This window comes from Cydia splendana, chromosome 1 (assembly GCF_910591565.1).
Source record: "Cydia splendana chromosome 1, ilCydSple1.2, whole genome shotgun sequence".
NCBI lineage: Eukaryota > Metazoa > Arthropoda > Insecta > Lepidoptera > Tortricidae > Cydia > Cydia splendana.
Window position 1 is genome coordinate 7,573,755 of NC_085960.1, and position 18,453 is coordinate 7,592,207.

At 37.5% G+C, this 18,453-nt stretch overlaps 1 protein-coding gene across 1 annotated transcript in view; it reads right to left on the reverse strand.

Annotated features, from left to right (window-relative positions):
• LOC134795154 (uncharacterized) overlaps window positions 1-18,453 on the reverse strand; it is an 84,335-nt gene that overhangs the window by 25,768 nt on the left and 40,114 nt on the right. The window lies entirely within an intron of this gene.

An 18,453-nucleotide genomic window follows, 5' to 3' on the forward strand; every position in this document is an offset into this window, starting at 1 on the left:
TACTCCTTTCTGAAAACTCCCAGCAAGCGACTTTTGATTTGAATATGTCACGGTTTAGATCTGTATGGATACATGCCACTCTGCTGAATTCAATAAATATACACAGTGCATTCAGCTATAAAATAATCGCATTACTTAGTGTGAAACTGATTTGTTTTGTTTTCATTTTACCAACCATTAACTAGCTAAATTATCTAAATATGTATAGTATCCTTTCCCGCCCGTTAAGAGCGCTCTTACAAGAAAAGTCGAAATAATGCAAAATTGATGATACGAGTCGACGAAATTCAGGACTTTGCGCTCATTATTAGAAACAATGAGTACTTGTTCCAGTAAAAGCGTCTTCTTATCTTTATAAATATCGTTGTAAATATTAGAAAAAGGACTTATTAAATTAGTAATGATTTTTTTTCTGATGGTCGTTTCCGAAAAACCCCGTGAAGCACTGAATGGCGAGCTCTTATTTGGAAATGTTGAGAATTTTACTCTGCTAAACCTGGCTATTTTGTATTACTAATACCCTGTACTTTAGGCATATCAAACTATATTTTTCCTACATACCTTTGAGAAAGAGAAAATCAAAGTAAAACGAACTCGATTTTCTCTCCGAAACAAGTGTCAATTCCTACGAAAATCTACTTAATATCGAAGTCATTTTCATACTCAAGCAATCTGCAACGTTTGCTTATACTGTTGGTATACATTAGTGTTTATGAAATTCTACTATAATTTTTTGGCAATTTTTTGAAAACTACTCTATATTACCGATGACGCGCGCTGCGCCAGCTCAGTGCCGCGGCAGAGCTTGTAGAGGCAGGACGTGTGTCGGTCGGCTCCGCACATTTTCAACGGCGACGACGAGGTTTTTTATCATTGTGTGCGGCGGGCGCCGTGTAAAACGCTATACTGTGTGCGTGTAAACCGCAACGAGAGACTTTGATCCTAGCACTGTTTTTATAGTATTATAATTTATAATGGTACAGTTTAATAAACTACCGGACAGGATTAAAAATATTTGAAACGACCTGACATTCTATATGTATTTATTTGACTCAAGATAGTACTCAGGGTCTGATGATGGAGCCGGAAGGTGGTCACCGGTACCAATCAACCATGCAACTAAACCACTTCGTGTTTAGGCTCGTTTTATTCATCTCAACAAGATCTTTGACACAAGATAGTACTCAGGGTCTGATGATGGAGCCGGAAGGTGGTCACCGGTACCAATCAACCATGCAACTAAACCACTTCGTGTTTGGGCTCGTTTGATTCGGCTCAACAAGATCTTTGACTTAAGATAGTACTCAGGGTCTGATGATGGAGCCGGAAGGTGGTCACCAGTACCAATCAACAATGCAACTAAACCACTTCGTGTTTAGGCTCGTTTTATTCGTCTCAACAAGATCTTTGACTTAAGATAGTACTCAGGGTCTGATGATGGAGCCGGAAGGTGGTCACCGGTACCAATCAACCATGCAACTAAACCACTTCGTGTTTGGGCTCGTTTGATTCGTCTCAACAAGATCTTTGGCACAAGATAATACTCAGGGTCTGATGATGGAGCCGGAAGGTGGTCACCGGTACCAATCAACCATGCAACTAAACCACTTCGTGTTTAGGCTCGTTTGATTCGTCTCAACAAGATCTTTGACACAAGATAGTACTCAGGGTCTGATGATGGAGCCGGCAGGTGGTCACCGGTACCAATCAACCATGCCACTAAACCACTTCGTGTTTAGGCTCGTTTTATTCGTTTCTATAAGATCTTTGACACAAGATAGTACTCAGGGTCTGATGTTGGAGCCGGAAGGTGGTCACCGGTACCAATCAACCATGCAACTAAACCACTTCGTGTTTAGGCTCGTTTGATTCGTCTCAACAAGACCTTAGATACAAGATAGTACTCAGGATCTGATGATGGAGCTGGAAGGTGGCCACGGGTACCAGTCTACCATGTAACTGAACCACTTCGTGTTTGGGCTCGTTTGATTTGTCGCAACAAGATCTTTGACACAAGGTAGTACTGATGGTCTGATGATGGATCCGGAAGGTGGTGACCGGTACCAATCAACCATGCAACTAAACCACTTCGTGTTTGGCTTCGTTCGATTCGTCGCAACAAAATCTTTGACACAAGTTAGTACTCAGGGTCTGATGATGGAGCTGGACTGTGGCCACGGGTACCAGTCTACCATGTAACTGAACCACTTCGTGTTTGGGCTCGTTTGATTTGTCGCAACAAGATCTTTGACACAAGGTAGTACTGAGGGTCTGATGATGGATCCGGAAGGTGGTCACCGGTACCAATCAACCATGCAACTAAACCACTTCGTGTTTGGCTTCGTTCGATTCGTCGCAACAAGATCTTTGACACAAGTTAGTACTCAGGGTCTGATGATGGAGCTGGACTGTGGCCACGGGTACCAGTCTACCATGTAACTGAACCACTTCGTGTTTGGGCTCGTTTGATTCCTCGCAATAAGATGTTTGAGACAAGATACTACTCAGGGTCTGATGATGGAGCTGATGATGATTGACAGGTACCCGTCGCCACCTTCGCGCTCCATCATCAGACCCTGAGTACTACCTTGTGTCAAAGATCTTGTTGAGATGAATAAAACGTGCCTAAACACGAAATGGTTTAGTTGCATGGTTGATTGGTACCGGTGACCACCTTCCGGCTCCAACATCAGACCCTGAGTACTATCTTGTGTCAAAGATCTTGTTGAAACGAATAAAACGAGCCTAAACACGAAGTGGTTTAGTTGCATGGTTGATTGGTACCGGTGACCACCTTCCAGCTCCATCATCAGACTCTGAGTATCACCTAGTGTCAAAGATCTTGTTGAGACGAATCAAACGATCCTAAACACGATGTGGTTTAGTTGCATGGTTGATTGGTAATGGTACCTTCCAGCTCCATCATCAGACCCTGAGTACTGTCTTGTCTCAAAGATCTTGTTGAGACGAATCAAACGAGCCCAAACACGAAGTTGTTTAGTTACATGATAGACTGGTACCCGTGGCCACCTTCCAGCTCCATCATCAGACCCTGTGTATCTTCAGTGTCAAAGATCTTGTTGAGACGAATCAAACGAGCCTAATCATGTTACTACATGGTTGATTGGTATCCGTGACCACCTTAATCATCATCAGATCCTCAGTACCAGTTCGTTTTTAAACCCTCGTTGATACAAACTTTACAACCTATAGGTACCAAATGCAATGACGAAACATGTAAATAAGCGAGTAGGTACCTATAATTTCTTTCGAGTAATATACCTTCATAAGTACGAGTATGGGGCTATTCATAAATTACGTCGTTTCAAATGGGAGGAGTGGGGGGGGGGTCTGGACATCGGATGATGGTAACATGACGTAGGAGGAAACAGATTCATCCGAAGCTTGATTTTTGGATGATTTGAGGGGTGGGGGGGGGGGGTCAAAAATCGTCAAAAATAGATGACGTAATTTATGAACAGCCCCTATGTACATTTGCACTGCATTTAGTATTTTCGTACTTACCAAATAACAGTTTTAGAACTTTAAAAGTTAAGTACAGTTAGTGTTGTTATGGTTGATTTCAATATGCTTCGCGAAGGATCAAGAATGTTTAATCCATCATTGTAGTGCGAGTGTGGTAGAAGGGATCGGCGTACTGAGCTCGCACGGCCTGCCGCAGCGCGTAAAATACCTAAACTCGCTCAACGCCGAAATGTAATAGCGCTCTTAAAGGTCGTATGCCACTACAAATTTAGTTTAAATACCTAAAGGTAATATGTCAACGAAAATAGCTTAAATTCCGGCGACCAAATGCCTACACAAATCCTTTCAACTATTTAGTTCAGTACAAAATCACTTGTAGGTAGGTACTTACCTACCGATTAACGCGAAACATCCAAAGCACGCCGATAGTTATCACAGTTATATAGGACCGCGCTAAACATAGCGTAAACAACATTTTAACTTAAAGCTGGGTTCGCATGATCTTGAAGCCGACATCGTATTTGTAATTAATGATGAGAATCACACAAATTCGCATCCAATCTATTTTAAGATTTCAATCGATTCTCAATCATTGTATTGTAAGTTGACTTAAACAACTCGTAGGTGACAAACGTTTCTCGAACAATGGGAAATACTTAGCAGGTACTGAATTTTAGTGTCAAATTAGATTTTATCATGATTTTTGATGTACTAAGTGTTTGGTTATAATTCCTCTAAATATACCTAATGTGAATCTAGCCTTATACGTAGGCTGCATGGTTAAGAGACCGGTGTCCTCTTGGACGAAGGACTTAGACTGTCACTTGCCTACGTATCTAATACTAACTAGATTTTTCCCAAGGCTTGGGGAATACAGCTGAATAAAATAGCTGTAATAGGGGATATTACTGCAATGTTCTGACGCCAGATTGCAGCACTACCGACTCAGTAAATTCATAGACTAACTTATACATACTGTGCCTTAGGCCAAGCGCGCACCACGATTTTAATTTTTGCGACACGATTTTAAAATCGCGCTGTAATTTATCGCAGAAAATTCACTGCGCGCACTGCGATGAAAAGTCGCCGATTTGTTCATTCTCGACATGGATTACGTACCCGTCGCCTGTCTTGCCTTATTGATCCTTCGGAGAAATAGGAAGAATAAAAAAAGAAATTATCAATATTGGACTCATCCTTTTACCGCTGAAAGATGTATCAAAGGTTTTTTTTATCTAAAATACAATGAACTTCGCCTATATCCCAAAAAATTCAGTCATTCAAAAGTCTTCAGTATGCGATCGCTGTATGATTTCGAGTATTTATCCCACAAAGGTGATCTCCCTTCGATTTCCATAATTAAATGGTCAATATCTAGCGTCTCATCTTGGAACTCCATTGGAGAATCAGGTTCCGACATGTTAACGCTTGAAGAGCGAAATGCCGACTGAGCGCCGCCGCGGGGTCCCGGCTGCGATTTTATTATCGCAGTGCGCGCGGGGCCATACACCTTCGTATGCTGCAATTCACTTTTGCGACAATCGCGTCGCGCGCTGTCGCGGAAAAATGTAACAAATCACAATTTTAAAATCGCTGCGATTTTTTTGCCGCATATGCGCGCACCGCCATATAAACCCATACGTTACATTTCTGCGGCTAAATTATCGCGCGACAAAAAATCGTGGTGCGCGCTTGGCCTTAAACTGTTTTTTGACAAGTTATCACAGACAATAAAATATGACATTGATGCATCAAGGCGGTTTGTTAACAAGGGCCTACCGGTAAACGCGAAAATCGAAATTTAGTTATCTGCCTCTTTATCGCTCGAATATGCAAGAGTGATAGAGAGATTAGATAACGAAATTTCGAGTTTCTTGTTTCGCGGTAGGTCATGTGATTGACGTGACGTGTGATGTGTCAATGTGGTTTGTTTACTGTATGTGCCACAAACGCGCCACCTACGCAGAGCTTTGCCTAATATTCCCTATTGTAACGGAAAGTAAATAGTCCACGTTTTAAGCGTATCAAGATTCACACCTTTACCCATGCAAAGTTTCGTAGTAACTTATCGTGCATAAGCACGATAACATTTATTACTATATTCTATAGCTTCTGCCCGTGACTTCGTCTGCGTGGGATGATGATGATGATGAATGATAAACAACCCTTGTGTCCTTCCTTGGGCCTCAAATTATCTCCATACTCATCTAAATCGGTTCGGCGGTTTAATCGTGACGAGGTAACAGACAGACAGATTTACTTTCGCATTTACAACATTACTTATGCTCGTAGTTGGGATTAGTTACAATTTGTCGTCGCAGCAACAAAACTGTTCGTTGATAAAGTTAAATGGCAAACATTAAATATAAACATACAGTTAACCGCGTTGTAAATAACATTTATTTGTTACCGTGCGGTGAATATTCGGTCGGTAAAATGAAATCCCTCGATAGTCGATTGCATTTTGTTGGTCTTATACAGGATGGGCCAAAAGGCTGTTGGTAGTTTTAATCTTGAATTTTTCGAAACCGCTGGGCGGGGTGCGGGGGGGGGGGATGGTTATGTTGCTATACGTCTCGTTTCGTGGAAATTTAATCGGCATAGAGCAGTACACAGGAGCGGAGCCTGCATTTTGTGTATGAGCTTTTTACCAAAACCCTAAATCGGTGATTACTGCACGATGGGTGACTCAACCTCATATCTGCAACAATCATTTGATGGAAATGTCGCTTTTCTTTCATTCGGAATACGGGTGTTTTTTGTCATCAAATGAGTGTTGCAGATACGAGGTTGAGTAAGTATAGCGGCGCTATTACATTATTACATTATAAATATAATGCAAGGCATCTTAGTTATTATTTTGTTATGATAGTAAATAATAAGTGATATACTTGTAGTAGCATAAATGTATTAATTCGTAACAATCATACTGGTACGTCATTAATATAAACAATTATTAATCCAATAATTATAACTATTATACAACAATATAATTTTAGTTACTTTAAAGTTAGTTTCTATTTCCACTGCAATTATAAAAATGTACTTTAGGCATAAGTACTTAAGGCTTACTTTTGTAATGGAGAAGATGTTGTGTGAGTATTCATACAGATATGTACTAGCGGGTAGATCGAATAAAAATTAGTTGCTATCGAATACGCCTTTCATTCACATCAGGCAGATGTAATTTCAAGTCATACATATATTTATAGATTGTTTAAAACGCATAAATATAGTCTAACGAATTAGTAACGATTATTATAAATAGCAAGTCACGACCATATCATAACATTTGTCTATATTACCTCATATTTGGCACGAGTAATTAATAAATTTTATATTGTTAATTAAATAGATGGGTACACATATTGATGAATGGAATATGCCAGCAAAGATTGAAAGCTTTGCGAATAACCTCTGGGCTTACTCGTAGTTGCCCTAGTTCTCATGCTTATGCCAAGAACGATCAGCTAAGTATCACTTATCTAGTTTATTTAGGTAGGAACTTACTAATTCAACCTAGCTTTGTCAACAACTTTGCTCACGTGGGAAGAATATTTTCTTGATAAAAGATGTTTAGTCATGAATATTTCAGATATTACGTAAGTACCTAATATGTATTTTAAATAATTTAGGTATATTATTTTTACATTCACTTTACAAGTAAGCAAAGCAAGTAGGTACCGCAAATTATGCTTACACTTTGCTTACATCACAACACCATTTACCTATTCCTAATAAAAGAAATTCACTGCTAGATTTTTTCTTCGTACAGAAAAGTCGATTAACAAAAGTTGTTTTTCGGTATAGGCATACTAATCCAATCGTGAAGGCTCCGTAACTGTTAAAGGTAACTTAAATAAAGCAATATGATATTACTTGGCGAAAATCCTCGTTTTTTTTCTCGTAAAAGTAGGAACTAACAACGCGAAATGTAACTCGACTCGTGCGTTATGGTAATAAGCTAACGGCCATCAAGGAACCGCTGCGATACCGCTGATTTATTTGTGTGAATTTACTTACTTATGTAGGAAATAAATTTTCTTCTACGCATATTTTTAGTCAATTCGGTAAGACTTCATGTATTTGTCGTAAATATTAAAACTTATAAATAATGCGACATCTTCTGATAAGTTTCTAACTAGTTTAGTCATAAGGTAAATTTTACATGTACATTAAATTTGTGGTAAACCTCAAGTCTTTAAACTGTATTATATTCAATAATATTTTATCTATCCAGCAATATTTTAAACGGATACGTATAATATAAGGGAAAAACAACTTATATGTTGACGTTCTGATGGCATCTACAGCTGCATTATTCAGAAATAGATTTTTTCCTCTTTTAGCTATACCTCCCCCAGGATTACAAATCAAAATAAGTCGCGATTTTCATACATTCGATCGTTTTCTACCCTCGAACCGTCAAAAGTAATTTATCACACTTTGATATTGTTCTACGGCAGACAATGGCAAGTTGGGTCGGATACGACTGCGTTATTATCCTTGTTATGATATCTTTGTTTCAGAGTTGCGTTATTTTACATATATGAAATCGTAAATGAGGCGTTACAATAATATACGAGGACATAAAGCGTCAATTTATTGAGGAATACTATTTATTGCTTCTCTGCTCTTTCTAGGATTATTATGTGGGGTTGTCTACATTTTTTAAAGAATATTTATGTACTTATACGCTAAGTTACACATATGTAATTAAATTTAAATAAGTATCTGGATCGTACCTACTGATATTTGGTTATATTTTACGCCCCTAAAACTTAAGATCATGAGACAATCGCCCACAATTCTGGTACAGTCCAAAATAACGTCACAAGCATACAGGGTTTTACTGAGACTAGTTATATTTTTTCTATAATTTTCAAACACAAGAGTGATAATCCGAGTTGGTTTTATTAGTAAATAACTCTGAAACATATACAAAATGAACTTTTCATGTGCCTTTTTGCCTACTACTTATTTATAGTTTTTTTTTTAAATAGAATTCTGTACAACGAATTCTTAAATAAAAGCAAACGGTGACAACGTAAGTCTCCAAGCCGGAGCCGGCTCGAGAACAATTGAAAACTTGTTCAAATGCGAACCAAGTCGCTTCGTCAAGTTCCTCTTAGGCCACACCAAACGCGACTAACTCGATATACACGCTGATTAAAATTTTTAATACCCCGATGAAATGCGCCAGTATCACAAATATCGTCAATTTTCCTGTCATATCACTTTTACTTTCTACTCCTATTTGTCAGTTCGTTCCGATAAATTCCTGCGATGATCATATTAGTCAAAGAACGATAAAAAAAATCGTTTGTCGTGCGCGGTGGGTAGCGTCGCGAGCGCAGAAAGTCGAAAGTGATTGCGTGCGCTGTTGCGTTCCGAGCCAGTAAAAGTAAACTCTTGCTTCCTAATCGCTGACAATGGCACATATTTGGGACACTGTGTCAGTATTTCGGAGGTCGTGTTATTCCCACGCGAAATTGTATTACGCATGTTTTCTTAATCATCAGAGAGAGAATCTAATTAAATTCCACGGTCAAGTACATTCATCAAACATAGAGGATGTTACCTGAAGTGATCATAAAAATCACAGAATGATGAAAGCAATCAGGTTTACAGTAGAGCCGAACTTTTTGTTCGTACCTCTACCTATATCCGCATAATAACTACTTATCTATTATTCTGAGTGATAAAATCATTACTAATAGATGTACACACAAGATTTAGCTACTATCCACAGTAGGTAAAATAACTTTCCTTTTAAAATATGTGTATGACCCAGAAATAAGTCGGTAAATTTATTTCAATTATGTAGATTCAAATCACGGTTTTTCGTTGATAATAGTCATGTCGTTTGATATTAGTCAAATAATAGAGTTTTTTACAAAACAAATTTATATGTATAACATTTTTCATTGCATTTAAATAATAACATTGAAGAAGTAATTTCATTTAGGAATGGACATATGTATATATTAACTTATTATAAAAAATATATAGTTAACTTTATTGGTAAATTCAAGTTGTACAAGCGCCTCACTCTGGAAATACTAGTAGGGGCAAAGGTTATAAGCACTTCAACTGGAATACACTTTTCCCGGCCAAACCACTAGCCCGACTTGAATAATCTTGTCGCAATCTCGAGTCTAGTATGAGAACGTATTGTACATAGATTAAATGGTCATATTTTCATCCAAAAAATAGTGTTGATTTGAATATATGATCATACAGTTGTCATTGAATCTTGAAATGAAAACATACTGATAAGATAACAGATCATCGGGCTTGCTCGAGTGCACTCCTGCGTTCATTTGTCGGAGATGGTCACAGTACAGCATCGCAGTGAGCATCATCCGCCATTAAATTTACCGGCGACGTAGTAAAATTTGCCCAAGCTTTTATTTTTCATGTTTCAATGTATTTAATCCTTTTTAAACGGTCTATGGTGTGCTCTCCTCTAATAATACTTATAGGTCAAGTCTGTCACTACTTTTTACATACGCTCTTTTATTCGAATCGTATCCAAAACTATTTGGAATCGATTACAGAATGATTTATTACCTGCTCACTCGATGAACACCAGCTATCTATCGCTGATCAATTGAGATGCGTAAGTAGACCAAGAGATCTTACAACGTATAATGAGTCATCGGTACATTGTTTCTTTCGTGAAACAGATACGAGAATTTATTAACTCGATCGTGACTACAGATAAATACAAATTCGATTTTAAGTGCAACAAGAGATTTAAGTTTTGTTCCTTATAATTTCGTTTAGGATTATGAACGAGAAGATAATAAAAAAATATTATTTAAAGTAATACCACTGTATATGTTATGTTATATGTAGACACCTATACTCACAACCAATAATGTTAGGACGCTGTATTTTTTTTATTTAAATAACTCCAGTTTCACATCTTAACAACTAATCTATATGAACAGAACAATACATTCAATTTTATTAAGAAACATTTAGTGTCCGAATCAGACCCTTGTATTTATCTATACCGGCATCTTGTTTGACTCCTCCCTTTTGTCGCCTACCCACAAGTACAATACAAAAGCCTTTGTAACCTTAGTGTGGTCATGGTATAATAATATACTCCGCCTGGTACTCCATTCCCGTCTTTTCTAGGTCACCTAACTGACACGGGCCTACGTCATCATGCGACAGCGCTATATGATAATATGCGATAGCGCTATATATAGCGGCCATGTTGTTGTGACGTAGGCCCGTGTCACTCTGGGAATGGAAGACCATGTTTTATTAGACTATGAGTGTGGTTGCTTTTATCTAATCCGATATGAAATAAGAGTTCAAGATTGTACGACACGTGAAGGTGTAAGCGCCGTATATATAATTTATAGCATTTATTCTTGTAGAAAAATAGTCCAAACACGAATGTTACAAACTTATTTGTACTAAAAAACAACCAGAAAAAACTACACAAAGTTTTATTTTTCTATAAAATAACCGTGACTATTTATTTGAATTCTTCGTCTATGTTGACAGTAATGCCGTGCAAAAAAGTTTTCTGACAACGTTCTGATTTATTTAAAGCGCTTTTGTAACTCAAGGACTTCAATAACATTCTCAGTTCATTATCAAATGTCCTTTCCATTTCGGATGCATAATCAACCTTTTTACCTGCGGACCTTTAAGCCCCGCCCTACCCTACTTTAAAAATTCTAAAATTTTATCAGTTTGATTTAAGGTAAAATGATAAATTGTCGGCTCGATTCGGAAAATGAATTAGATTTCTACTAGACTTCAACAAGTTACGATACGGATAATTTAAAGATATTTGTAAAATAGATATGTCAAATTTGACGTTTCCGCGATTCTGGAGGTCCTCTTGAACGATTTCGACAAGTTATGACTTAGATATCCAAGTCACATCTAACTAGTCGATATCTAATGTAGATCTAGTTGATCTCTAAATCGTCTCAAGATCTTGTGATTATCTCGAAATCCGAATAGGCCTGTGTAGATCTGTGGCGGGGCGTTAATGAAACTCGATTCCCATCGGTTAATTTCCCGACACAGGTGAGCAATGTTCCTACAGCTCGTGAAGAAAAGTAAAGTCAGATTAATTCCGGCCTGTTTACTAATATTTATGATGCACCGCCATCGGTAACTGATCGGTAATTGATATAACTAAGAATTGCTGACCTAGCCTATTATATAACACCAAGAACTTTATTACATGCCTTTTTGAATAACTTTTTTCCCGGTAAACTTAGGTTTGTCTTTGCTAAGGTGACGTAAGTATGTAGGTACTTAAGTTTGCTAAGATTTAAAAGCGCTATGTATATCGTCTTGTGACTCCATTAATCATTGTCTGAGTTCATCGGGACACATCCCTAGTACCTATCACAAAGTACCTATCTGCCTGATGTGACCTATTGACGTGACACTGTAAAGTGTAAACTGTCATTAATAGAACTTGCTGCACTGCTGAACAAACCGCCATACTAAAATTGACACTGAATGTGAATTTACTAGTAACTTTTGTTTACATAGTTAGCAAGTTCATTGAATTACACTTTACCTTATTCCATCCATACCTATTTACCTATAGTAGATAAGTCGATTTCTTTAAAGTAGGAGGTAGTCCTTCAGAGGCAAAGATCTAACACAGAAACATTTACTCACCTACATGAGTTAAATAATTATAGGAATTAAGGCATTTATTAATACTAAATGAAATAAACAAAAAACAAACATAATAAACCTGTAGGTAAAAATTAATTAAAACAGAGACAGACACTTTGAGACAGTTATATTATTTCCATAGTAATACGTATAACATACTTTTATAATTAGACCAAAATTCACAGAGGAACTGTGCCTTTAAGTTTAAAGGTTTTTTAGAATTTCTTACTATTTATTATCTTGAATATCAAAGTACGTGATATTCGTAAGTAGTTAAGCTTGACGTGAAACATCGCAAATTGTTATAATTCATTTACGTTTACAACGAGGTTAATAATAACGATGTCTCAACCGCCGATAAATTTTATTCATGTAGCAACACTTAGCTAGAAATCATTGTTATCATAGTCTAATAAAACATGGTCTTCCATTCCCAGAGTGACACGGGCCTACGTCACAACAACATGGCCGCTATATATAGCGCTATCGCATATTATCATATAGCGCTGTCGCATGATGACGTGTTCATTTGGTTCGCTCAGACTTGACTGCACAAGTATTGGTGCAAACAAGACGCCCGCGCGAATGACAGCTAACTGATATGATTCCAAATATTCCAATATAATTCTAAAATCGGTTTGATGTCAGTACACGTTCGAATTGGCTTGTGAGAATAGATAAGCTAGATACAACACTTTGAGTCGTACTTATGATGGCATAATAAAGTATAATACATTTTTTTTAAAGTACGTTGTTGTGAACTCACCCCGGTTTACATATCAACGGCCCAAAGACAGCAGTTACACTATTTCATTTGCAATCAAGATAATAAAGTCACATCACAGTACTATAATCACAGTAAAATCCCTCACTACCCGTCAAAATGTAATAACAATCATGGTATAATAATATACTCCGCCTGGTACTCCATTCCCGTCTTTTCTAGGTCACCTAACTGACACGGGCCTACGTCATCATGCGACAGCGCTATATGATAATATGCGATAGCGCTATATATAGCGGCCATGTTGTTGTGACGTAGGCCCGTGTCACTCTGGGAATGGAAGACCATGTTTTATTAGACTATGATAACAATGATTTCTAGCTAAGTGTTGCTACATGAATAAAATTTATCGGCGGTTGAGACATCGTTATTATTAACCTCGTTGTAAACGTAAATGAATTATAACAATTTGCGATGTTTCACGTCAAGCTTAACTACTTACGAATATCACGTACTTTGATATTCAAGATAATAAATAGTAAGAAATTCTAAAAAACCTTTAAACTTAAAGGCACAGTTCCTCTGTGAATTTTGGTCTAATTATAAAAGTATGTTATACGTATTACTATGGAAATAATATAACTGTCTCAAAGTGTCTGTCTCTGTTTTAATTAATTTTTACCTACAGGTTTATTATGTTTGTTTTTTGTTTATTTCATTTAGTTTTAATAAATGCCTTAATTCCTATAATTATTTAACTCATGTAGGTAAGTAAATGTTTCTGTGTTAGATCTTTGCCTCTGAAGGACTACCTCCTACTTTAAAGAAATCGACTTATCTACTATAGGTAAATAGGTATGGATGGAATAAGGTAAAGTGTAATTCAATGAACTTGCTAACTATGTAAACAAAAGTTACTAGTAAATTCACATTCAGTGTCAATTTTAGTATGGCGGTTTGTTCAGCAGTGCAGCAAGTTCTATTAATGACAGTTTACACTTTACAGTGTCACGTCAATAGGTCACATCAGGCAGATAGGTACTTTGTGATAGGTACTAGGGATGTGTCCCGATGAACTCAGACAATGATTAATGGAGTCACAAGACGATATACATAGCGCTTTTAAATCTTAGCAAACTTAAGTACCTACATACTTACGTCACCTTAGCAAAGACAAACCTAAGTTTACCGGGAAAAAAGTTATTCAAAAAGGCATGTAATAAAGTTCTTGGTGTTATATAATAGGCTAGGTCAGCAATTCTTAGTTATATCAATTACCGATCAGTTACCGATGGCGGTGCATCATAAATATTAGTAAACAGGCCGGAATTAATCTGACTTTACTTTTCTTCACGAGCTGTAGGAACATTGCTCACCTGTGTCGGGAAATTAACCGATGGGAATCGAGTTTCATTAACGCCCCGCCACAGATCTACACAGGCCTATTCGGATTTCGAGATAATCACAAGATCTTGAGACGATTTAGAGATCAACTAGATCTACATTAGATATCGACTAGTTAGATGTGACTTGGATATCTAAGTCATAACTTGTCGAAATCGTTCAAGAGGACCTCCAGAATCGCGGAAACGTCAAATTTGACATATCTATTTTACAAATAGATATGTCAAATATTCCTTTAAAGATATTCATGATTCCATTATTCTAATATCGGCTTGATGCAGTGCCGGATTTAGACATTTGCCGCCCGTAGGCTATGCCGATTTTGCCGCCCCTATCCATCTCGCTTATGGCTTTTTAAAGTACTTTCCAACCAGAGGCGTTTAATTTAACAGTACAACGCACCATAGTCATATTAAAATGCATATAAGGTGATGTTACTATTCTAGATACAGATTTATATGGGCCGTTTTTGTCACTCAATGACGATGCGACCTCTTTATATTTTCTTGATCTGATCGGCGACCGGTGGGTACCACTGGGTTTTGGCCATTGAGAATCAAGGTGAGGCATTGGCAGTCAGGCTGGATATAGCTAAGAAGTTGGGCAGTGTCTGGCATTGAGTCTGCTTGAATGACTATGCTATACAAATGGATCGCTAGCTTTTTGTCCGGTAGACGCATATGAGCCGTATAGTAGACGGAAGCAGCTCCGATAGTGTGGACATTAGCGCTGGCGTTCCGCTAGGTTCTGAGCTATCCCCAACGCTATTATTGCTGCATATCAATGATAATCATTGCTATGCAGACAACAATACTAGGGATGCGTATTACACAGGCCGGCCATGCCAATATCCCTCGTTCTGTGGTGCTGGAAAGTTATGAAAAGCTTGTATCTGATATCAAGAGCACTCTATCCTGAGTTTCGGCATGGGGTCGGAACAATTTAGTGAGATATATTCAACACCACGAAGACACAAGAATCGCCGACCTCCCAAACTCACAAGCGATAAGCACGTAGGTATACCTATATAAAAAATGTAAGGGGGCGGGAGCATGGGTCACAAATAAAATAATGGTCGTAAATAAAAACGCGAGCGTAGCGAGCGCGAAATTTTTTCGATACAAATAGCGTAATTTGATAGAAAATGGTACATTTTTAGGGTTCCGTACTTCATATCGGAACCCATATAGGATCACTTTGTTGTCCGTCCGGCCGTCTATCTGTCTCAATATCTTGACATGTCAGAGGGCGGCAAAATCGACAAATAATGCTTGTTATTTAAATTTTACAAATAAATAGGGGAGCGGCAAAATTCTGGTCAAGCCTAACTGAACAGCAAATAAAAAAAAATTTTGGCCCAAATTTGCCGCCCTCTAAAATCTGCCGCCCTAGGCTTCAGCCTACTCAGCCTAGTGGTAAATCCGGCACTGGCTTGATGTAAGTACACGTTCGTTTTGTGACGGGCAATATCTGTAGGAGGAGGTTAAAACTTATTGTATAAGGCAAATGTTTCAATAGCCCAGCCAAGCATGTCCACACGTGGTATTGTAAAGCTGGCCATACACAGTGGGTATGCCTGCGCAGTTTTGCAAACTACACAGGTAAAATGTAGCATGTGTGGCATCGACTGTGCTGTTTTCTAACAGGCTTTATCTGTGCAGTTGAAACTATACAGGTAAGACAGCTTTAGCCCATAATAATATCAGCTACGTAAACAACCTCACCATAAGTTTGATGATTAGTCATTCATTAATCAGATGGCTAATAAGCAAGGAAGTATTGTAATAAGATGCATACCTAATCTAAGTGTCAATAAATAACTGTGAATGGAATGTACTGTAAGAAAATGAGATACAAAATACAGTGTAAAGCACCGTTACGACACATTTCCTTGAAGAAAACGTGCGGTTACACCGTATTTATAACATTACAGGGTTTCCGTAAATTATGCGGGTTAATATAAGTACACATAGCTGTAATTAGATGTTGGGTCAATAACTTAGCAAGGTTTAATGCATTTACTCTAAACGAATCCAGCAAAGATCACTCAGACCTCAGTTCGAGTGAGCTCTGTTTATCGAAATTCTTGGCTAAAATGAAATAACAAATAAAGCAATTATGTACATTTTCCTAGCGTATAAAGTATGTAATATATTCTTCTTATAACTAACTAGTTGCTCCGATATTTATTTAGATGTAGACCTCACGAACCCCATGGATTTGCACATTACGAAAAAAAAGAAAGTATCGACAAAAAAACACCATAAGTCAAACCATACGAAATTTCACAAGAATCTGTTCAATCTGTATTGTGAGTCATGCGACCTGCAGATGAACTAGTACAGCCCGAGAGGCATATGTACGAAAGCATTTTTGCTTAGAATCGTCGCTCGCGCTTCGCGGTCGTTCAGTCAGCTATTTCAATTCAACAAATAAAAGTCTGTCTCTTCTCTTAAATACTTAAACCCATTTGTCACTTAAACCTGTGACATATATAAGTATTAGATTAAATAATATAGCCGACCGCGACAACTAGCGATAGTTCGTCCCACTTTAATATTTCCTCTTACCTATGTACCTACTTGCGCTTTTTACTGTTTCTGCGGTCACTTGTCTAAGAGTTTATCTCTGTTTCTGTTTTATTGTCTGTGATGTAACGTTTACGTAGGTAACATAGTTTTCTTCGTATTAAATGAAATCAGTAGTAACATTATTGTTGACTAATAATACCTGATATGCAATATATAATTAAGTTCTAGTTTAATGGCTGGAAAGTTAGCCAACGAGCCTAAAAAAAACAATTCGGTGTTCCGTGTCTTCATACAATACGATAGAGCAACGAACAATAAATACTCAATCAACAATAAATAATCAATAATAAGCAGTACCTACGCTGTCTTGCACGGGTGCACGAAGCGGGTGAACGCCTATTCAAAAATAGTATGAGCAACGCTAATTGGCGCGGCCGACCGATCCGACCAATTTTTGGATGGATTTTTACCCGCGGGCGGGCACCTTCTCCGTGTGAGCGGAGACACTAAGATGAAAAGAGTTAAGTAACTCAACCGATTATACCTTAAAAATAATTTTCGTTAAAGTATTAATTTACTTGTATTGTTGTATTATATTATTAAGTAGAACAAGGGTGTTTTTTGTTTATCCCGTTCACGGAACAATGAAATATAAGGGGTACGCCGAGCGGATACTGCCCTTGCCCATGCCCGTGCCATGGGACTTAGGCAGCACCCGGGTGCAAGGAGGCTTGATGGAATCTAAAATGAACTAGGCTTTAAATGAAAGCGAGGGACTAAATACTGGGGCTATTAGATAATATAGGACCGGAAGCCTGCCTGATAAAATAGTACAAAGTTTTATTTCTGGCAGACGGTGACTTTTTGCAACGTCATATTATGTTAAGCGTATAGGTAATTCCCTAAATACTTAGCACTTATAGCAGCCTATGGATATTACAACTAAGTATTAAATTTTATTTGCAGGTTATAAACATCCTCTAAATATATTATTAAGTATATTGATAGATTATTTTACAATTAAATCGTATAATCACAATATTAAAATTAATATAGCAATAGGAGTTTACGTAAAGATAACTAATCACGCCGTGACCAAGATGTACACCATGAGTTACTAAATTTATAGATTAATACTGTATATAAGTACCTACCAACTTCTATTGCGCAAATTGTATATGTAAGTGCATTTGAATATACACATCGGATCAGATTAGCCTCATTTGCATATCACTTCACACTTGACTGATCTGCCTAATTCGGATGATATTAATGAAGATGAACTATTATAGCTATCCACCGCTGTAGCTTCACATAATATATCGAGTTAACTACGTATGACAGATTGCAATGTAATATATTATAAATGTGTAATTAATTAGATTACAAACTAGTCGATTACGATATAATGCACCAAATATATTAATCTTTAGGAGGCCTTCTGGTTGACTAATAAAGAATACCTTCTGGCATTAGGAATTAGGACCAGCTTTTGAAGTAAACGTAATTGTGCAAAGACCAATGGAGCAAGGAACAAAAATATGATATGGAGATCCGTAAAAAAACTATGGTCAGAGAATTGCCAGACTTGTGACAGTGCGCGTGAAATAATAATCGTATATGCAATAGCCGCTGCAC